General features: G+C 40.1%; 1 protein-coding gene across 1 annotated transcript in view; it reads left to right on the top strand.

The window, feature by feature from the left end:
* CNTN5 (contactin 5) overlaps nt 1–24,261 on the top strand; it is a 2,293,676-nt gene that overhangs the window by 446,925 nt on the left and 1,822,490 nt on the right. Inside the window, exon 2 of the mRNA XM_075337481.1 lies at nt 20,303–20,387. The gene's annotated coding sequence lies outside the window, so the exon portion shown is untranslated. The remainder of the gene's footprint in view (nt 1–20,302; nt 20,388–24,261) is intronic.

Below are 24,261 nucleotides of genomic sequence, written 5' to 3'. Positions count from 1 at the left end.
TACACAGTAGATTCCACTATATACATATAGTCAGCCCCTGAAATTACAGGGTTTGGAAAACTTTGCTCCAACGTGTATGGCCTGCCAAGGGAAATCCCCTCTGCTACTTTGGTATTTACCGCAAAGATTTCAGCCCTTATTTCCTGCAGTTCTTCTAGGGTCAATGAAATTTTTTTTTATTATATATTTATAAACCAACAAGTAGATATAAGTCACCATTATTTTTCCCATTCCTTATTTTTTTCTCTACTCTTAGAAATGCAGCTTGAACGTCTCTTGAGTTAATTTCACACTCAGAAGGGGAATGCAATTTTCTACTTATTCAACTCCATACAAATCCTAAGATCACAATACAAGTAATATTCACTAAGTCAATAATTCACCTGTCTAGACTATGAAGAATATGTTAAAATATATGTTTTGCAGTGTGACCCGCAGATAGATCAAAGACTGGAGAAGGACACATTTGCAGGTTTACGACAATTTGCCGATTCGCCAACCCGCCAATTTTCCTTATTTTCTATTATGAAATGATATTTCTTATGTGAAAAATACTATTCCATTATAAGAAAATGATATATTTTTGGATTCAAAAACAGGTGAATTTTTAATGTTTTGCTCATCTTTACAGTAGCGGGTAGATGTTTTAGTTGTTAGATAGAAAAATACACACAAAAAAAATCATAAAAAAGCACAGCTATTCCTCTGGTAATAAAAGTTTTCTTTTGATCCTATTTCGGCTTATATTGCACCAGTAACTAATAGATATAGAAATAATTCTACTCTTTGCAACTTTCCCTGAGTTTAAAACTTCTAATAGATAAAAGCAAAAACTTAACTGTGTAGAAATTACTTTTATAGCCAAAATTGAAGGACAAAATCAGGAGGGAAGGATTTGCCAGTGTCCATCGGGCCATTGCCACCCTCTATTTCTTGTAAACTGTGAGTCAAATAACTTCAGCAGGAGCCTCTCCCCAGGAATCAGAGACAAAGAGGATAAAGCCACGCCCTTTGTCTAAGCCCCAACCCTGATTTTTCTGTTGGTCAAAAGTGGAAATTAGCCTACGTAAAAATGAGTACACCCCTCAAATTTTTGTAAATATTTTATTATATCTTTTCATAGGACAATACTTAAGATCTGACACTTTGATACAATGTACAGTGTCAGTGTGCAGCTTGTATAACAGTCTAAATTTGGTACCCTCTAAATCAGGGTTCCCCAACTCCAGTCCTCAAGGACCACCAACAGTGCATGTTTTCAGGATTTCCTTAGCATTGCACTGCTGTTGGAACCAGCACCTGGGCAGGTAATTACATTAACACCTGTGCAATACTAAGGAAATCCCAAAAACCTGCACTGTTGGTGGGCCTTGAGGACTGGAGTTGGGGACCTCTGCTCTAAATAACTCAACACACAGCCATTAATGTTTACATCGTTAGCAAGAAAATGAGTATACCCCTAATTGAAAATGGCCAAATTGTACCCAAATAACTATTTTTCCTCCCCAGTGTCATGTGACTCATTAGTGTTACAAGGATGTGAATGGGGAGCAGGGGTGTTACATTTGGTGTTATCGCTCACACACTCTCATATACTGGTCACTGGAAGCTCAGCATGGCTCCTCATGCCAAAGAATTCTCTGAGGATCTGAAAAAAAATTGTTGCTCTACATAAAGATGGCCGAGGCTATAAGTACATTGCCAGTAGCCTGAAACTGAGCTTCAGCACGGTGGCCAAGACCATACAGCAGTTCAGCCAGACAGGATCCATTCAGAACAGGGCTCGCCATGGTTGACAAAGGAAGCTGAGTCCAAGTGCTCAGCTCATATCCAGAAGTTGTATTTTCAAAATAGACGTATGAGTGCTGCCAGCATTGCTGCAAAGGTTACAGGGGTGGGGGGCCACCTGTCAGTGCTTAGACCATACACCACACACTGAATCAAACTGGTTGAATCAAACTGGTCTGCTTGCTTGTCATCCCAGAAGGAAGACTCTTCTAAAGATGAGGCACAAGAAGGCCCACAAACAGTTTGTTGATGATGAGCAGAATAAGGACATGGGATACTGGAACCATGTTTTAGCTGCTCTTATTATCAAAAATTGGGGAGGAGCCCATGTCATTTATTTTTTTATTTTTTCAATAGGTGTGTCAGCCAGTCACATCCATGTCAATATTTGACATGGCTGTGATGGGACAGGAAGTGCCCACACCAAAACGTTTGAGCAGCCTTTCAACAAACTTTATTTGGATGTCAAACCTGAACAAGAACCCGACGTAAAGTTTAAAGTCCATATTTGGGTCCGAGATACCCGGTGTTCAGAATGAACCCTAAACTTTATAGTTTGGGTTCGCTCGTCCCTACTCTTCAATTAGAAAAAGGACTTGAAATCTAGTGCCACACATCATAAAGAAAGATTAGTGCATATTGTTTAGGAGACATCATAACTCTAAAGGGGGCTTTACACTCAACGACATCGCTAACGAGATGTCGTTGGGGTCACGGAATTCGTGACGCACATCCGGCCTCGTTAGCGATGTCGTTGCGTGTGAAACGTACGGACGACCACTAAAGATCAAAATTACTCACCTAATCATTTATCGTTGACACGTCGTTTTAATCCCAAATATCGTTGCTGTTGCAGGACGCAGGTTGTTCGTCGTTCCTGAGGCAGCACACATCGCTACGTGTGATACCCCAGGAACGAGGAACAATACCATATTTGCGTCCTCCGGCAACGAGGTGGGCGTCACTTTCTTTCGGCTGCTCTACGCTCCTCCACTTCTATTGGACGGCTGCCGTGTGAAGTTGCTGTGATGCCGCACGAACCGCCCCCTTAGAAAGGAGGCGGTTTGCCAGCAACAGCGACGTCACTAGGAAAGTATGTATGACGGGTCCTAGCAACGTTGTGCGCCACAGGCAGCGATTTGCCCGTGACGCACAACCGACAGGGGCGGGTGCGAATGGTAGCGACATCGCTAGCGATGTCACAGCATGTAAAGCCCCCTTTAGTCTCCACCCACTAGCTCAGAGACAACTGAAAACTGGTCAAACAAACAGGACGCTGGCCAAATAATAGCCAAAGTAGTGTTTTTTTCTCATGTACATGTGACAGATTATTCTAAAATATAATTGAATTCAACATATGTTCCTTAAATCGAAATATATTTGTTCACCAATTTACCTATCTTGTTTTATTCTGTAGTTGCACTGTAGAGCTCATTTTTATTCAACTGGCTAGTTCTTCACTCTACTGGGATGTTTTTTCATAATTATTAATGTTCAGCCTGTAATAGTACTACATGTATACTGCACTGCATTGTGTAACAATGGAACAAATTACCGACATTTGTGCTGCACGGTGTTTTTATTGTTCTTAACAGAATTTAATGAGTGGCATTGTGCAGTGCCAAGTTCGATCAGGTATCATTCCAGCTCGGAGATAGACGATTCAATACTCCTAGCACCACGCGATAGTTATAAATAGGTACAATGCGGCTCATCTTCCGCTGTAGTTTTTTATGGAATATGAAAACAAAGACAGGTGATAGAGATGCGGACCACAAATGCTATTGATTTCGCTGCCACGGGGAGATGGTGAGGGTTGAGCGGATGATATAGACATTTGTAAAGTCAGAACATTGATTCTACCTGCGCCAGATTCTTGATCACATTGATCGTTTGTATTTTATCTCTTAGATCATGTTACTGTTTACAGCATAAGAAATAAAATACACGGCGCAACATTTTAAGACTTTGTAAATATATTTTAATTCCTGGTAATATCTGCTGGGTGTCTAGCGATTAATTCATTGTATTCGTTTACTAAAACCATTGTGTAATTTTTAATTGAGATTTTCATTTTTCTATATCCATTTCCAAGGATTATTCATTGTGCAACAACATTAATTAAAACAGATGCAATTAAAACAATGTAAAAAATATTGATAAAATCAAACAAAACAGGAGAATCCCTAAAGGTAGGAATTAAATTAGTGAGGATGTGTCACTTTCTTTAAAAAAAAAATTAAGCTAAATTGCTTGTAAAAAAATCCCTAATCTCTCCTGTTCTCCTGTTGTTGTTGTTGCTCTTTCCATGTTCCGATGCGTAGCTCCGTTGCAAAGATAGTCTCAATTTCTCATTGATTAATCTGAGGCACGCTATGTGAAATCTCTGCTTTGAGGCCAAGCAAGGCTGTTGGCGCACACTGAGAGTTTTTTGTTGCAGATTTGGTGAAGTTTATTGTGCAAATTGTTGCCCAAATTTGCCTGTCTATCCTTATGTCAGCAAAGTCAAAGAGAATTTTTGAAGTGTTGTACACATGTTGTTTGTTTTTTCCTTGCAGTTTTGGGTGCAGAAAAAATGAAGCAGCAAATCAATTCTTGGTGCATTTTTTTGTCCTGCATTTTTAAGACCTTCCAGTCACTGTAAACTCGAGTCAGGATGTTGCTCAGTCACACCTTTTCACCTCCACTGTCTGACACTTTCTGACTACTCTCCACAGTCTGCCCCTCCCACCTGGTCAACTAGTGAACTAGAGTGTCTCCACCTCTAGGCGGCCATCCATGGGTCCCACCCTAGCTAGGTACCATTGTAAGGGGGATTGTTGGCGAAAACTGGGATTACCTAGGTTTTTGTTGATACCAGCACTGGGGTTCTGGGTCCTTAACGAGGTAGGCCCTGCATCCTGGTGGGATGCAGAACCTTGTAGCACCCTGAGGGGCTCAGGGGTGCTACACTAAGTACCTGGGAAGGAGAGCTGAAATTGCAAAATACCCCCAGAGGAGACTCTGAAGAAGCACTCAGCTGGACTATAGAGCAGAGATTTCACATACTACACTCCAGAAGAAAAAAATATGAATACCTACGCACGGAACGATGCAGCTCAATACAGAAAACAGAGACAAAATCTGGGGAGCTCAGTGTATTTCATAAGGTATTTTACTCAATACGTTGGCACCATACTCTTGGAATACAGAAGTAGGAGAAGTGATACAGAAGTAGCCAGCAATGCAAAAGTTTGGGAATAATGGAGGACACGACCCAGTGGGTACTGGATCTGTGATTAAACGCATACTTATTATTGGCATAAAGTGATGGTATATGCTAGGATCAACTAGTTGAAATAAAAATCAAGATAATAAAACATATGGGGAAGTTATATGAGCTGAAGACATAGTGAAGGGACTGAGATAGCAACGTAAAAAATGTTATAAAGACTAGGACACATCTCAAAGTAGGGGATGTGGAGCTAGTCCAGTGTGAAAGATATGAGGGTGCACAAAGTTTTGCATCTTGCTATGTATGGGGAAAATAAGTGACATACAAATTGGAGTGCTCATGAAAGGATTGCATGGATGAATGGGTCTTACTTTGACTCTAGACACCGAGAAATGGGTTCCACAATGTGTGTATGTTGTTAATCTCTACAAATGTTACCCTCTATAGGAACAACATTTCAATAACACGGCATAGATGACCTGATCCTCCATATTTTAAGACATCTTTCCTCTCTTCTGCCCACAGGTCTTTCCTGCACAGTATCCATGCCGTGAGCTGCCAAGTCTAGTCTTCTTCCACCAACACTTCCAGATCTGGCCCACACATTGCAGTCACCTCACCTTCTCTTTTGCTGTCTCAGGGTCCCCACTTATGAATAGCTATACCTTCTTGGATTCTCAGCTCTATACCTACTACAGCTCCTTTCTTTCTACTTTAATTTTGTCACGATTCCACTGTGCAGAGCATCTTGCAGACTAGAAGATGATTCTCTACGTTTTCCTGAATTACATTCCTGACAGTTACAAGATTCCTATGTGCAGAGCATCTTGCCATTGGAGATGCTCTGCTGCGCCTTCCTGAGTTACTTAGCTAGCAGCTTGTTTGACAGGGCAGGATTCCATGTTGGTGCTGATTTCTTAGGTGTTCCACCTCCCTGATAATTGCTTAGGCTTCTTACTGAGCATGCTCACCCATAACTTTGCCAGTTGTATTTTCTGGTTCTTCAGTTGTGCTGTTGCCTCTGTTAGTGTTCTGATCTTTGTGTTCTGACCCCAGATTGTTATTTGACTTTTCTCTACCCACTCCTTATTCCAGTCGTGACCTCCTGCCTATTGACCTTGGACCGTTACCTGACCCTGTCTTTGTTTGCTTCCTAAACCTATTAGGTGCTCTCCTGGATTTCTGACCATCGGATATTGATTTGACTATGCCTCCTTTTACTCCTTATACTCATACGTGTCCTCCCGTTACTAGACCCTGGGTTTCCTGACTATTCTTCCGTCCATTCTGCCCATAAGTAGTGACTGCATTACAAATTTCCATGGAATTAAGGGTGTTTTGGACATAAATGGGATCGAAATGACCTTTTATCAATAATTTACTTTCATGTTACCCTTGTTACCCTTGTTTTTCCGTCTCACACACACTGTGCATCCTAGACTGTCACGTTCTCCACTAAACACCGAAACTTACCCACCTAGAAACATCTCACGCTCCGAAAATGTCTTCCGGGGCTGTCCCATAATAACTCTTTCTTCTTCCTAAGCTGCTCATTCTGCCATGTTTTTTCACATTAAAAGGATAAGAATAAACCAAATAATAAGGTGGTCTGACATTTGCAGTTTATGGCTCCTCTTTTTTTCTCCACTCTGGAGCCACTCCTGGTTCTTGATTTACAGTAGAGACTGATAAACTTTGAATCCTGCTAATAAATAATGTTTCAAAAATTTCACTGATGTAAAATAGACATGTAGGAAATGTTATTTGGTAACTATTTTGGGCTATATACAGTAGCTCTCAGTTTTATGGGCATTAAATTTAAAAGTTTGAAAATTGCAAAATTTTCAACATTTTTGCCAAATTTTTTATAGTTTCACAAATAAACACAAATATCGGTCTAAATTTACAACCATTATGAAGTACGATATGTCACAGAAAAACAGTCTTGGAATCACCAGGATACATTGAAGTGTTCCAATTTTATAACCTCATGAAGTGACACTGGTCAGAATTGCAAAAAATGGCCTGGTCGAAAGGGTGTTTTCAGGTGAAGGGGTTAACCAAGACTGGACTCCTGTCACCTTTGTAGACATACAGATATATAGGCAAAATATAAGTGCATAAATGATTTAAATAATTAATTAAAGGGAACCTGTCACCAGATTTTTACCTATTAAACTAAAAGAATCACCTTCTGCAGCTCCTGGACTGCATTCTATGAAGGTGCACCTTGTGCCCGGACTCCCCTTCCAGACCCCAAAAATAACTATATAAAACTTGGCTGCTAGGTATGCTAATTACCTTGGTTGGCCAGATGGGCGGGCTCATTTTCTGCTCCTTTATCCCCCTCCTGCTGCTGATCGCCGTCCTCCTTCCTTGATTGACAGGATGACGCCCTCCGTCATCCTCCTCGTCACATTTTCAAATCTCGCACCTGTGCAGTTAGGTCGGCTCGCACAGGCACAGTTCGCTCTGCCATATTGTGGCCAGAGCAGAAAACAGCTGCCCTCGCTTGTGCTGGTGAGCTAAATGCGCAGGTGCGAGATTATGGGCGGGTATGAGCATGGCGCTGGTGAGGACGGCTTTGTGCATGTGTGAGGCCCTGGACTAGTCAGGTAGTCACAGACATAACAACATACACACCCCCTTCCCTAGACAGTTACACCAGTCAGACAAAAACCCTTGTTGCCTCCCTCCAGGGTCTGATGTCCACACCAGGTGGGGCGGAGCCAGGTGGTTGGCCCCACCCACCGAGGAGTTCACAGGTCTGGAGGCGGGAAAACAGACAGATGAGTTTAGGAGGTGAAAGTGAGAGGAGTGAAATGTCTGCGTGTGCCTGGGTAGGAGCCCAGGCACTGATAGCAAGGTTGGCAGACGGTGGTGGCCGTCTGCAGGAGTTAGCGGAACTCTGCAGAGCTGTAGGACGGGGGTCGGGCGTTGGCTCGCCGGTACCGAACCGGGGAGTGCAGTGAAGCTAAGCACATAGGCAGGGCCATCGGACCCCAACCAGGCTTGGAGCCGCCGACAATAGTCAAATCCAAGTGTGACAGGAACCCCAGGGGTTTCCCAACAACAAAGACCCGACAGAAGGCAACAGTCCACACTGTGAGGATATACAGCCACCGCCACAGGCTAGAGATCCAAGGGCCAGCGCCTGCGGGCAAACGGACTCCTACAGCACCTATATGCCAGGGAGCGGACTACAGGTGGGAAACCACAGGAGTCAGAACATTCTAACAGGTGCAGGGAAAGACAGCCACCATCAGCTGTCCGGGGAGAGCACAACAACACTGCAGCCGGCTGCGGGACCCATCCATCCGGCCGTTTGTTTTACCAGAGACTCTGTCATTGACTGTCTGAGTGAGTACACCAGTGCCATCCGGCACCGCACCGCGCTGCCCCTGAAACCCTGCACCCCAGCCATCCAGCCTCCCCGTTACACCATCGGGCCCCAGGATCACCAACCCCTACCCACGGAGGGGACAACATCCTAGCTGCTCCCTACCATCTCTCCCGGGATCCCCATCACCAGCAGCGGTGGTGCCATCATTACCACGTCCCGTGGGTGGCGTCACGAACTCTCTCCCCAAACAAACCATCCCTTTTCACTCACGAAGGTGAGTGCGCTGCTCGAGTCCCCGGGTCCGGCCCACCGCTCGAGCCACCGAGCAGCAGCAGCAGAAGTCCCGGACCCAAGCGTGGCGAGCGCGTCCCCTTCGCCCACGACACATGACCTCACCAGCGCCATGCTCGTACCCGCCCATAATCTTGCGCCTGCGCATTTAGCTCACTGGCACGAGCGAGGGCAGCTATGTTTTCTGCTCTGGCCGCGATATAGCAGAGCGAACTGCACCTGCGCAAGCCAACCTAACTGCACAGGTGCAAGATTTGAAAATGCGATGAGGAGGATGAAGGAGGGCGCCATCCTCTCAATCAAGGAAGGAGGATGGCGATCAGCGGCAGGAGGGGGGAAAAGAGCAGAAAATGAGCCAGCCCATCTGGCCAACCAAGGTAATTAGCATACCTAACAGCTAAGTTTTATAAAGTTATTTTTGGGGTCTGGTAGGTGAGTGCCAAGGTGAACCTTTATAGAATGCAGCCCAGGAGCTGCAAAAGGGGATTCTTTTAGTTTAATAGGGAAAAATCTGGTGACAAGTTCCCTATAATGATATATAGATGTTATTCCACTATTGACCATCAGGGGCAGTGCAGCGTTCTCAGTTATTATTGATGATTTTTTTTTTTTGTACATCACTGTTAAATAAATTAATACATTACTGGACATATACAAGAAATGCACTATATCCCCTTTGAAAACGGGATGGGAGCATAAATTGATGCTTATGCCCCTAGAGTACATCTTAAAGCCTATATACCTTTTATGAAGTCAATATGCCAGACTCATCAAAGCTCTAGTGAAGTTAGTGAAGTTACCTATGATTGACAATGACCTGATTTTGTGTGTTGAATAGAATATGTAAAGAGAAAATACGAGTTCGTGTAGTGACCTTGTACTTGGTAGGATGGATTTCATGCATCAGACGTTCTTTACATTACTTCAAGTCAATAAGCATTCAATGTCACAGGCTTTACCATTGGAAAAAACCCACATGCACAGTCTCTACAGTATATATACAATTAAAGGATTAGCCAGTAATAGAATATCTTGTTTTGCATTATAATAAAAAGCAATATCACTGGACGATGCAGAAAAGGTAAATATAACCCAGTATACAAGTAATTCTGTCTACTATTAATAGGCACAAACTTTCTTAAAGCCTCAGTCACATCTTTAGAATGCTATAAAAAGAAATCATCTACTGCAGCAAATCATGAGGGACTATTACAGCCAGTAAAAAAGTTGAGGGCCAGGCAAGCAGTGGCATTTTATACTTTTCCGGTCTTACGGTTGGGTGTCACACTTGCCAGGTGTAGCCAGCGTGACGAGCTGCATTCAGACCTATGTGCATCTGAAGCACAACACAAATAGAAGAAAAGGGGGGCATTGGGGAAACAAAAACAACTGTAGGCCCTAGAACTAGTGAGAAGGGTAGGTGGGCACCACCTAACCTCACCTGCAACTATCCCTTCTCTCCTCACCAATCCCTATACAGTCTCCGCAACTGTCGCCAAACAGGTACCTTGGGACCCTCAAAAGACCTTATAGTAGCCCTGACTAGTGAGGGGCAGGAGAGGTTCACTAGACCTCACCACTGCCCTAACAACTCACCAGGGAAGCAAAGACAAACGGGGGAAAATTTCCAAATAAAAATATATAGCCTGAGCACAGGAACTTGTCTTGCAAAACCTTCCTCAAAGGTGGCCAGGACACAAATGACTTTGTATCTTCAGCAGCGATTGCTGGGATACACCACTATTTAAAGCTGAAAGAAGTGATTACTTAGTAAGTGTAATTGATCACTCAGCAAGGAACTGGATTGAAAAAGCTGCAATTGCCAAACTTGCATTTAACCACTTCAGTGCCAAGAGAAATGAAACCCATTTAAATGAAGAGTACCAGATAAGAGGCTCCACTCCAAAAGCTGTCATTGGTCTCAACATGCAGGGAGACAATCATGACATTAGGAGGTCAGAGCGCCCAGCTTATTTCACATATAGTCAAAAAAGGTCAAAATTGTACTGTGTTCTGCTACTTCACTTGTGTTGAAGCACATTGAAAATGGAAGTTGCTGTCTTAAGGGGGCTTTACACGCAACAATATCGCTAATGAGATGTCGTTGGGGTCACGGAATTCGTGACACACATCCGGCCTTGTTAGCGACGTCATTACGTGTGAAACGTATGAACGACCGCTAACGATCAAAATTACTTACCTAATCGTTGATCGTTGACACGTCGTTCTAATCTCAAGTATCCTTGCTGTTGCAGGATGCAGGTGGTTCGTCGTTCCTGAGGCAGCACACATCGCTACGTGTGACACCCCAGGAATGAGGAACAACACCTTACCTGCGTCCTCCGGCAACGAGGTGGGCGTCACTTTCTTTCGGCTGCTCTCCGCCCCTCCTCTTCAATTGGATGGCTGTCGTGTGACGTTGACGCCGCACGAACTGCCCCCTTAGAAAAGAGGCGGTTTGCCGGCCACAGTGACGTCGCTAAGCAGGTAAGTACGTGTGACGGTTCCTAGCAATGTTGTGCGCCACGGGCAGCGATTTGGCCGTGATGCACAACCGACGGGGGCGGGTGCTTTCACCAGCGACATCGCTAGCGATGTCACTGCGTGTAAAGCAGTCTTTAGTCTGTAAAAAATAATGCACAGATATAAAATAGATAGGGAGGTTCAGGACCTGCAGAGTCAGTGTAAATGCTAATTCATTGATCTGTGATATACTGCAGTGACAGCACCATAATAACAGCATTTTTTTATCTTCACACACTGTAATTGCAAACCAAGAATGAAATTTAATAACCTATGTCCTAATTTTGATAGTAAAGAGGAACTGTCAAAGCCAGGTTTTTGTGTCATTTTTTATTGTATTTTCTTTAAACAAAATAACAAATATCCAAAAATTTAAAATCAATTGTCTACGTCACAAATTGTGCGTGCCACAAAAAATTTCAGTTTTCTTTTGTACACACTTCTTTGTTGTAATAGTCCAATATTAGACCTATGCACACCACCTGAATAAATTGACCCATTACAGGTGCTCTCTTTTGCAGCGTGAAACAAATACAATGCTTGCATAATGGACACATTTTAACTTTAATACGTGTTTTCATAGTTTAATTAATCAACTGTACTTCCCATAACCATACTGCACACTGTTTGTGTATTATCATATTTTATGTGTACCTACTTTGCAATGTAGAATTTGGGGTTACGTTGCATATTTCTTCAAAAGAGGTGATGTAGTAAAAGAAAAAAATAAGATAGAAAACTAAAAACAAAAAAAAGAGTAATAAAACTAAAAACAATAAAAAGAGTAATAAAAAAGGTTAGAGGTGTAGTCTGATAATGGTAATTTGCTTTCTTATGACATTTCCTACCATAGTCCCTATCCTGTTAATCCCTATTTCTGTATTTTCTTTATTTCCTTTCATTTGAGCGGAGTCTTAAATGGGACATTATCTGGAATATGAATCTATATATCAGCTTTTGTCACTCCTCTTAAAAAAATCATTAGGGAGTGACACTGTGGTCACTTACCACAACTTCTGCCTCCACTGTTTGCTCATGATATTCTCTTTTAGGGGGTGGGGGTATAAGAGTGCTGGAGAAGAGACCACAGCTTTAATGGCTACCACCACATTTTTTCTGTATTTGCCGCTACATTTTCAGTCTGCAAAGCCAATCTTGACTCCCTCTCTACTGTTTTTTTATAATAATACACTGTACTGGTGCTGCTGGGTTGCCGGTGCTGGTCCTACATTGCTAGACCTCCTTACCTACCTGTCTTAATGCTCTACCATGTGAATTCTGTCGTTGACACAAGACTGTACTGCTCATTCAAAATGTACTTTTTGAATGTCCACAAACATCATAAAGCTTACTAAGTAAGGCTATTTTTCAAAAACATTCTTGCTGATCGCAAGCCATTTCTTCTTCACTTTAAAAACAGCTTGCCTGTTTGAGCTCCCAACAAATTGATAATTTTTGGAAGGCTTGATAAAAATCCTTTATAATTGTTTACTCATTCTTAGAATAACAAAACTATTGTGGGCCACCAAAAAGAGGAATATTTTTTTCACTATTAGTTAAGAATTAATTAAATTTCAACTTTCAAAATGTCTAAGAAAACCTGTTTTTGTTCTTTAAATAATGGGATAATTTTTGGACACCTTGCAAAAAAAACTTAGAAAAGATAATTTTTTCACTACTAGTTAATAATTAATTATATTTCAACTTTCAAAATTTCTGAGCCCATCTGTTTTTGTTTCCTAAATAACTGCATAATTTTTGGACACGTTGCAAAAAACCTTTTAAAAAGGATAATTTTTTCATTACTAGTTAAGAATTAATTATATTTCAACTTTCAAAATGTTTGAGCCCATTTGTTTTTGTTCCTTAAATAATGGGATAAGTTTTGGACACCTTGCAAAAAAAACTTTTAAAAAGGATAATTTTTTTGCTATTAGTTAATAATTATATTTTAATTTTCAAAATGTCTGAGCCCATCTGTTTTTGTTTCCTAAATAACTGGATAATTTTTGTACACCTTGCAAAAAAAACATTAAAAAAGGATAATTTTTTCACTACTAGTTAATAATTAATTATATTTCAACTTTCAAAATGTCTGAGCCCATCTGTTTTTGTTTCCTAAATAACTGGATAATTTTTGTACATCTTGCAAAAAACCTTTTAAAAAGGATTTTTTTTTATTACTAGTTAAGAATTAATTACATTTCAACTTTCAAAATTTCTGAGCCCATTTGTTTCTGTTCCTTAAATAATGGGATCATTTTTGGACACTTTGTAAAAAAAACTTTTAAAAAGGATAATTTTTTCATTATTAGTTAAGAATTAATTACATTACAACTTTTAAAATTTCTGAGCTTGTTCCGTAAATAATGGGATCATTTTTAGACGCCTTGCAGAAAACCTTTTCAAAAGGATATTTTTTTAATACTAGTTAAAAATGAATTACATTTCAATTTTAAACATTTCTGAGCCCATCTGTTTTTGTTCCGTAAATAATGGGATAATTTTTAGACGCCTTGCAAAAAACCTTTTGCTTCTTTCTTTAGCAAAGAAAAAAATGCTTTAAAAACTCCCAAAACAGGGTTCATTTTTGCACCAATCCTTTTGAAAAAGCCTCACTTTTTTTTTGCTCCAAAATAAAAATCCACCAAAATAGGCATCTGCTCCCCAAAAGGGGTAACTTTTGCATTCTTTCTACAATTTAAATTGCCTAACAAGTCAAATACTGTAGTGTCTTGTTAAACAGGCTGATTTTTACCACTAATTCTTGTAAGTTTTCATCAAGCTAAATATGTTGGGGTCACTTGGACAATAAAAAGGCTGATTTTGGAATAAAGAGCTCAAAAAGGGTACAGTGCAGTCCTAGGAGACCTTTGAGTGTTTTATGCCTATATTCAGAACACTTAGAAGTTTTGCAGTATTGAGATGTGCTGCAAATGTATTTACAGCAAATAATTTTTTTAGATAAAATTCCGTGAAGCCAGAAAATTCAAATTGCACAAGATTCGATCATCTCAAATTATTAGCTACCCTTGCTGATCTGCTTGATTCAGGAACAAGGCTTTTAAATGCCAATTTAAACAGAGCGAAAGCCGGATATGCCCACCATTGATATGTTCACTGTTTACGTGACTTGCAGAGAACTGTACTCGGCTATCTCCTGCAGTCACATGGGGAATGAATGGAATGGTGGTGCTCATGTACGGACACTGCTCCATTAGCAATGGAATTTCAGAGTGCCACTTTCTGCATCGGGGTGGGGACCCATCATTTAGACTCCCACAGATAAGAAATTTGTAATCTATTCTTCGGGTAGCTGATAATACCTAAATATGGGAATAACTCTATGGGATTCAGCTGTAAGATTCCCCGTGATTAGAAGTTTCTCAAAAGCTTGTACATGATGTACCATATTTAAAGTGAACCTGTCAGGTGCAATATGCACCCAGAACCACAAGCTGTTCTGGGTGCATATTACTAATCCCTGCCCAACTGTCCCTGTATCTAGTAGCATAGATAAAGAGATCTTTAGAAAAAGTATTTCTAAAGATCCCAAATGATATGCTAATGAGCACAGGGACTAGTCACAATGGCGTTAGTTCTCTTGACTAGTCTGCCCCCTTAGCATATAAGCACACCCATGTAGGCATACTAACATGCTAATTGATGCATAGTGTCAGAGGATGGTCACGCTCACTTCCCTTCACTTCACATCCAACACTGGACTTTGGCTCAGTGCACATGATTCTGGACTTTCGGTCGCACTACAAGAGTTTGAAGCCAAGATGCTTACACCCAGATTCATAGTGCACATGACCAAAAATCCAGGATCTTGCGCACTGAGCCAAAATCCAGGAGTCGGACGCGATGGGAGCGGAGAGATGAGTGAGATCATCCTCTGATGCTGCACATTCTTTAGCATATTAGAACGCCCACAGGGGCGTGTTTATATGCTAAGGGGGCCGACTAGCCAAGGGAACTAACGCCCTTGCGACTAGTCCCTGGCCTCATTAGCAAATCATAAATAATCTTTAGAAACACTTTTCTATGGATCTCTTTATCTATGCTACTAGATACAGGGACGGTTAAGCAGGGATTAGCAATATGCACCCAGAACTGCTCATATTGCACCTGACAGGTTCCCTTTAATAATGTTGAAGAAAGTCTACACTCAGGATCTTCTTATTCATAGCTATGAACTCTCAGTTTTTTAAGAATTCTTCACTAACTGGACATTTTAGAATTTTTGGGAAGTTTTTTTTTCCATTATAAGATCTACATTGTGCACATAAACGCCGCAGTACTATCAGAACTGAAAAAGTAAATTTGGTAAAAGTTTTTAAAGTTAACTGTGTTATAGCAAAGTTTCTTGCAAGCCACATCTTCACAAAATTAAATACTGTGGTTCCCGACTTAAGTTTTTCACACATTTTTATTTTAAGTTTTATATTGAGGAACGAAGTGAAAATGTTACCGTGAATTGTCTCACGTAATTTTGGCGACTAAACTGCTGATGTTCTCCTGATAATGACACTTAACATTAACTAAGCCTGGGCTGAGATGTTAAATATATTAGTGCCTGGTATTTTCTTTTATTATTTTCCATTACTTCTGTCTTTCTGCCAGTGATGTCTATACATTGCATTCTCTCTCACAAGTAATAAGAGCCGCAGTGGTGTGGATAGAAAGTGAAACTTCCCTGCCCATCAGTGTTAACTGAGCTTTATGACATCATCATGTGCGTTGGTAGAAAGAATCTGCAAACTATGAGCAAAATACACTTGGAACTCCCAATTAGTAAGATTTGTTTTACGAGCGCCGAGAAATCATTGCAGCACACACGCTTTGTGGTGTACTCAAAGTTTCTGCTTTATTACATCATGTGACCAGTTTATATAGTATCCCAAACAAAGAAATAACTTCCCAGAACTATGCATCTATAAGAGCCGCAGGGGTGTGTGTACAAATGTGAAACTTCCCCGCCCATCAGTGTTAAGTGAGCCCTATGACATCATTCAGCTATAAGACAAGATGATTTTTATAGGAACAAAATGGATTGTATTCTTTCACACAACTACTCATTTAAAGATATGCCTGCAAATTGTCACCCTTGACCAAAAGAACGCCCTAGCTGTATATTCACTTACCGAATTTAGTGGAATTATAGCAGTGTGAAGAGTCACCAAGAATACGAAAAGGAGTGGACTCAAAAACAACATATATCATCTATCAAAAGAATAGGTGATGAATTTATGATTACTTGCGAGGTTCAACCACTATGACTTCAATAATGAGAAAAATCCTGTGTATGTTACAGAGGTTGCCCACTAATTTTACATTGGTGGCTTATTATTAGTATAGGTCATCAATGTCTGATCGGTCAGGGTCTGACACCTCCTACTCCTGCCAATTAGCTGTTCTCGATGCTGGCGGTGGTATCAGGCAAACAGAAATGCTCAGTTCTGGAGTTGACCCATCTTCTGATAGTGGCCGTGACCGAGTACTGCACATCCACCTCCTATTGAGTTGCATGGGATTTAGAAGTGCAGTTCCCGGCCGCAGCCACTATCAGAAGACGAGGCAGCTCCGGAACTGAGCATTTCTGGCTGCCGGCTCTAAGAACATATGATTGGTGGGTGTGCTGGGTGAGGATCCCGGCCGATCAGGCATTGATGACCAATCCTAAGGATAAAAACACTAACTCAGGGCACAAAAAAACAAGGCCTTATACAGCTCCGTATAACAAGAAATGTAAAACGTTACAGCTCCCGGACAGTCTCAATAGATGCAAGATCTGTTTTCTTCCAAAATTTCTGAATTTTGTTCAGCACTCAAATAAAGCAAAAACTATACAGTCATGGCCAAAAGTTTTGAAAATGCTACAAATATTAATTTTTACAAAGTCTACTGCTTACGTTTTTCTAATGGCAATTTGCATATACTCCAGAATGTCATAAAGAGTAATCAGCTTAACAGCAATTACTTGCAAAGTCAATATTGGCTAAGAAAATGAACTTTAACCCCCAAAACACATTTCAACAGCATTGCATTCCTGCCTTAAAAGGAGCAGCTAACATTGTTTTAGTGATTGTTCCATTAACACAGGTGTGGGTGTTGATGAGGACAGGGCTGGCGATCAATCAGTCATGATTAAGTAAGAATGACACCACTGGACACTTTAAAAGGAGGCTGGTGCTTGGTATCATTGTTTCTCTTCAGTTAACCATGGTTATCTCTAAAGAAACACGTGCAGCCATCATTACTCTGGACAAAAATGGCCTAACAGGGAAGAGTATCGCAGCTACAAAGATTGCACCTCAGTCAACAATCTATCGCATCATCAAGAACTTCAAGGAGAGAGCTTCCATTGTTGCCAAAAAGGCTCCAGGGCGCCCAAGAAGGACCAACAAACACCAGGACCGTATCTTAAAACTGTTTCAGCTGCGGGATCGGACTACCAGCAGTGCCGAGCTAGCTCAGCAATGGCAGCAGGCTGGTGTGAGTGCTTCTGCACGCACTGTGAGGTGGAGACTCTTTGAGCAAGGCCTGGTTTCAAGGAGGGCAGCAAAGAAGCCACTTCTCTCCAGAAAAACATCAGGGACCGACTGATATTCTGCAAAAGGTACAGGAAGTGGACTGATGAGGACTGGGGTAAAGTCATTTTCTCAGATGAATCCCCTTTTCGATTGTTTGGGACATCTGAAGAACAGCTTATTAGGCGAAGAAGAGGTGAGCGCTACCACCAGTCTTGTCTCATGCCAACTGTTAAGCATCCTGAAACGATTGTGTGGGGTTGCTTCTCAGCCAAGGGAGTCGGCTCACTCACAGTCTTGCCTAAAAATACAGCCATGAATAAAGAATGGTACCAGAATGTCCTCCAAGAGCAACTTCTCCCAACTGTCCAAGAGCAGTTTGGCGCCCAACAATGCCTTTTCCAGCATGATGGAGCACCTTGCCATAAAGCAAAGGTGATCACTAAATGGCTCATGGAACAAAACATAGAGATTTTGGGTCCATGGCCTGGAAACTCCCCAGATCTTAATCCCATTGAGAACTTGTGGGCAATTATCAAGAGACGGGTGGACAAACAAAAACCAACAAATTCTGGCAAAATGCAAGCATTGCTTATGCAAGAATGGACAGCTATCAGTCAGGATTTGGTCCAGAAGTTGATTGAGAGCATGCCAGGGAGAATTGCAGAGGTCCTGAAGAAGAAGGGTCAACACTGCAAATATTGACTTGCTGCATTAACTCATTCTAACTGTCAATATAACCTTTTGGAACTCAATATGATTGCAATTCTATTTCTGTATGTGACGTAAACATCAGACAAACACAAATAAAAACCAGATGGCAACAGATCATGTGAAAAAATAATTTTGGTGTCATTCTCAAAACTTTTGGCCATGACTGTACATGCTTGGTATCTACATGGTCATACTGACCTGGAAAATCATACTGCTAAGTCAGTTTTTTGGTAAAATTAACTTTGTAAATAAAAAACTCCAAAAAACTATTTTGCAATTTTTTTTTCCCGCTTACCATTAAATCTTATGACAAAATGATTGGTGTCATTCAAAAGTACAACTCATCCTACAAAAAACAAGGCCTCATATGGCTATGTTGACAGAAAAATAAACAAGTTATTGCTCTTCGAATAAGTGGAGGAAAATTTTCAAACCACAAAAATGAAAAATCACCTGGTCCTTAAGGGGTTAAGTCACCATTCGGGCAAGAACAAGCAAGCGAGAGAGTTCAATTATATCACTGCTTGGTATAGCACAAGCAATCAGACAATCGCAGCTTCCGGTCCTTTTAGGGCACTATTAAATATAGTGAAAAGTGAAAAAAAAGTTTTTAAAAATATGACAATCCCCCCCACAAAAGTTCAAACCAACCACTTATGCCCTACTAAAAATAAAACAATTAAAATAAAAAATACATATATTTGGTATTCATAAAAGTACAATCTAGCAGAATATAAAATAAATTAATGTAAAGAGAAAAGAATCAAAATGCCAGAATTACTGATTTTTGGTAGCCACAAAATCACAATAAAGTACAATAAGATGCGATCAAAACATTGTATTTTCCCCCAAATTGTATCAGTAAAAATATCACCTCAGGGCGCAAAAAATAAACCCTCACATAGCCCCATAAAAACGATACGAGTCCTGTAATATATAAACAGAAGCAATTTTTTTAATTTTTTTTTTTTTACAAATTTCTAACAAAAATAAATTAACTACTAAAATTATAATAATAGAAAACTATATAGGTTTGGTATCAACATAAACATACTGACCTGAGAAATCATAATGTCAAGTCTGTTTAACTATTTCGTGAGTATGATAATTAAAAAAAAATCCAACCCCTTTCTGCCTTCCTTGCCTTGGTAGATGCCTAAACTGTATGGGCTCCTTCCAGGTCTGAGTAATTTTTATCACATGATAGGGGCATGTTTAAAATGCCAGGGAGGCAAAGGCAAAGACAAAGGCCAGGGAGGCAGACAGGTGTGGGAATATATAGCAAAACTCGACCCACCTATTATTAGATTTTCTGTAGCTGCTGTCAATCAAATAGCAGGGCATTGCTGGAACTTTACTTGCGCATATTTCTGAAATAAAACATCCAATGTCAGAACAAAAGCCATGCTTACATTCAGCATCCTAGCGCCAGTATAGCAATGGCTTTACTTTATATATGAAAGTCCTGCTGGTTGGTTCTCTTTAATGTGTAAAGCTTTGGCACCCAACATGGGTCCGTCTGATCTTATCTATTGTCGAGAGGCTCCAGTTCGATGCCAGACACTGATAGTTTATAAATTGGCTGTTCTAGGAGGCTTATCAGAGAGCGATGCTGAGCACTAATCATGTCCCATTATACATTTAATGCTTGTCGTTATTAGAGTGTAATCAGTAAAATTAATTAAACATTGGAGTGCTGACAGTATGGTTTACCCATGATAATTGTGATCAAACACATTCAGTCTGTGAACAGAACCGAATACTCTATGTCGACCTAGTGTGAAATATGTGGACGCACAATTCTTTACTTTTTCCATCGAGTCTTGAGTGTTTTTTTATGTGTATGTCAACCTATTGAATTTTCTGCTATGAACTATTTTTAAATTTATTTTATAGGATTTTAGCTGCTGAAATGTCCCAATTCTTCAAAATTGGCTGCACGGTTAGGAAGACTTTGGACTCGTAAAGTCAGATAAAAAAGGTAGGTTGAACCTTTTTGGAAAAGTTTTACAGATAGCATTCTTAGAAATGTTTTTTTGTTCTTTGTCAGTCAATGAAACTAACTGTAGTTTAGCACAGCAGAAAATTGAATTTTTTACGGTCAACTCCATCTGCCACAGATGGCCTCTTCTGGTTACAAGGAACCTGTCAGGTCCCGTATGAACCCAGACTCACGAGCAGTTCTGGGTGTATATTGCTAATCCCTGCCTAACTGTCCCTGTATACACTAGCATAGATAAAGGGATCTTTAGAAAAAGCATTTATAAAGATCCTTTATGATATGCTAATGAGCGCAGGGACTAGTTACAAGGGCATTACTTCCTGCACTCATTCTGCCCTCTTAGCATGTTAGTGCACCCACAGGGGCATGCTAACATGCTATTTAATGCAGCATCAACAGCAGTAACGCACGTACCTGTGTTTTCTGTCACCGCTGATCCGAAGTCCTGGCACTTCCGGTCACGCGCAGTATGAAGCCGGGTGTATGTGTCCTGGCTTCAGAGAGGTTTATTGCGTATGACCGAAAGTGACTTCTGATCAGCGGTGACAGCAGAGTTAGGTACACATGTCACCTCTGGTAATGCTGCATTGAATAGCATGTTGGCATGTCCATGTGGGTGTGCTAACATTCTAAAAGGGCGGAATGAGCTCAGGAAGTAATGCCCTTACGACTAGTCCCCTCGCTCATTAGCATATCATAAAGGATCTTTAAAAATACTTTTTCTAAAGATCTCTTTACCTATGCTACTAGATACAGGGACAGTTAGGCAGGAATTAGCAATATGCACCCAGAACTGCTCGAGGTTCTGGGTGCATATTGCACCTGACAGGTTCACTTTAAATCTTTGGTTGACCATTGAGATAAAAATGCCCACAGTCGTATGGGTATATTATTCCAGTAAGAAGGGATGAGAGAAGAAGACTCCTCCATTGATTATCTCACTCAGCATAGAATTTCCTTTACATACAGGTTTTTTTAAATAAAAGAAAAAAAATCTCTTTTACAACAATTTTTGCTCAGTTTTTTTTGAGAGGCGAAAGCCAAAAACGAGTTGCAAATTTGCAAAGGATTAAAAAATGTAAAGGAGGGAGTTCTACTTTTCCTTCTCTTTTTCAAAACCTGTATTAAAAATGCATTGTCTTTAGATTATACTAGTTCTCTCTGTTATGAAGAGGATCCATAATATGTGTAAGGCTTTGGGCACATAGTGTGTATTTAATGTGTTTTTTTGGTGCAGATTTTGGCACAAATCTGCATGTCTATCTTTATGCCAGCAAAGTCAATGACAATTCTGAACTGTTGTATGCACATTGCTTATTTTTTCCTTGCAAATGTGGTGCAGAAAATAATCAGCAGAATGCAACTTCTTGGTGTCTTTATAGTATAACTGGAAAATTAGACATGAACTGCACATCCAAAAATTATACTTTGATCTATTCCCGCTAGGCAAACATTTATATACCTGAATGTGATCAAAAGGTTCATAGACGAAAGCGTTGGGCACTGTTCACAATATGCAGAAGCAATATCCCTGGAGGCTCCATTAAAACATCACCAGTAAGAAGGCATCAGATGCCACGGTTCTCAGATGGCTAATACCTTCAGCAGCCAGGCAGAAAAAAAAACAAAACAGCCACCGTGGTGCTCTTTCAAAGCAAAAACACATTCATAATGAAATGAAAAAAGATGGAAAGGCACTCACCGGTGAAGCTGTACAAAAATCCTTTATTGGAAAGTGGGTTACAGATCAGGGCATCAGGGGAGGGAAAAACACAAACTTGCCGGACAATGACCGTTTCGCGCCCTCTCGGGTGGACCCATAGAAGCACCCCGAGAAGTCGCGAAACGGCCGTTGTCCAGCATGTTTGTGTGTTTTTCCCTCCCCTGATGTCCTGATCCGTAACCTGCTTTCCAATAAAGGATTTTTATACAGCTTCACTGGTGAGTGCCTTTTCATCTTTTTCATTTCATTATACCTGAACGTGAGGTTCTTGGTTTAACATTCTGATCAGACTTTATGAAGCCCATTGCCACGTCACGGGAAACCTCTGGGTGGGTCTCTAACTGGTATGATGAAGCCTTAAATGGTGCAGTGCTGCGTGCCAACCACCGCCACATCAACAGTGCACCAGGGTAGGTGACCTGGTGTCTCTCAACACCCATGCTGCAAGGTTGAGTTCCCATGACTCCAGGCCATACCGCCCAACCGACACAAAACCACCACAGCAATGGTCGCCACACAGCACCAAACACCCTGTCTGATCAGAATGTTTATCCAAGAACCTCATGTTAAGTCACATTCATTTTTGCCTAGTGGCTTTATATCACCTTATGATTTTTGGATGTGCGTCCATGTCTTTTTCTGAGTGGTTATATTCAAGTGAAATTTAATTCTGCTTGAATTTTACAAAAATCCACAAACGCTTAAAGACGGAATTTTTGTAATTGACTTCAGCTCGGATTTAAGAAAAATAACGACCACTGGGCGCCATTTTTCTGAGATATAAAAAAGATGGCCTAATGCTTCGCCGCTCACTTCTCTGGCCCCTCTGTCCTTCAACAATTTTTTGTTTGCGTTGAGATCTGTGGACCTCTCATGCTGGGCCAAGAATTACGCTTTGGAAGAGGGTCCCAGAGGGTTCTGCCCAAGCACGACAGGTCACTCATGGCGTCATTATATCATTTATCATGCTCTGGAGTCATGGAGATTTCACAATGCAATAAGGGAGATTAAATCCACAGAGAATAACAGTTCTCGGGATAAAAAAAAACCCTAACCGGTAATTTGGAATTTCAAATTTTGCCCGATCTGCTCATCTCTACCTATCACATCAGTGGATTGTGTTATTTTTTTTCCTGTGACTCTCTTACTCGATGTGTAAAACATTCCACAATGAAATTCACTGAGACGTTATATATTTTCTTCTCTGCAATATTTCCCAGTCAGCAGTCAGTCTACAAGAACTACGTGTGTTTGACTCCTGCACATCGCAGCCTATTACTTAGCACAATGACAATAGGCAACATTAGAGAACATACTGCCTTGCCTTTTTGGAATAGATGGAAAATAATTTGCACTTGTCTCAATCGATTAACGGTGTCTTATTTATTAGGAGGTTAAGACAACCTGTGGCTCTCCATCTGTTGTGGAAGAGCAAACCTGAGAAAATGACTTATCCTCCTAGCAAGAGTGTATAACAGTATAATTAATAATAATTTGTTTAGTAATTAATGAAATTAATAAAAATGACTTTCTAATAATTAACAAATATTTATTACTAATTAGTATAATATAATTATAATGTTATTATTATTATTATATAATTAAATAATATGAAAATGGGCATAATAATTATTATTAATAATAATAATAATTACTATTATTTCAATTTTTCTTATTATTTTACATATATAAAACAATCAGTTTTATTTAATTAGAGCAGAAATTAATTCAATATAACACAATATTTATTATTGTAAAATAATAACAATAACAACAATTAAATTATTATTATTATTAATAATAAAAAAGTGATAATAATAATGTTATTGCTGTTATTATTATCATTATATCAATAAATAAGACATGTATTATTATTTGTATTATTATTATTATTATTATTATTATTAATAAATGTGCTTATTATTTATTGATAATAATAATAAGAATACCATTCTTATTATCACTTTTTTATTATTAGTAATAATAATATTTACATTGTTATTATTATTTGCACATAGACAATACAATCAGTTTTAATTTCATTAGCGCATTAATTAATTCAAAATAATACAATAATTTCTGTAAAATAAGGGTCTAAGGGTCTAACTTTTCTCCCGGTGGAGACTGACA

This window comes from Anomaloglossus baeobatrachus, chromosome 2, assembly GCF_048569485.1.
Source record: "Anomaloglossus baeobatrachus isolate aAnoBae1 chromosome 2, aAnoBae1.hap1, whole genome shotgun sequence".
NCBI classification, from domain to species: Eukaryota; Metazoa; Chordata; class Amphibia; order Anura; family Aromobatidae; genus Anomaloglossus; species Anomaloglossus baeobatrachus.
This window is presented reverse-complemented; position numbering and strand designations above follow the sequence as displayed.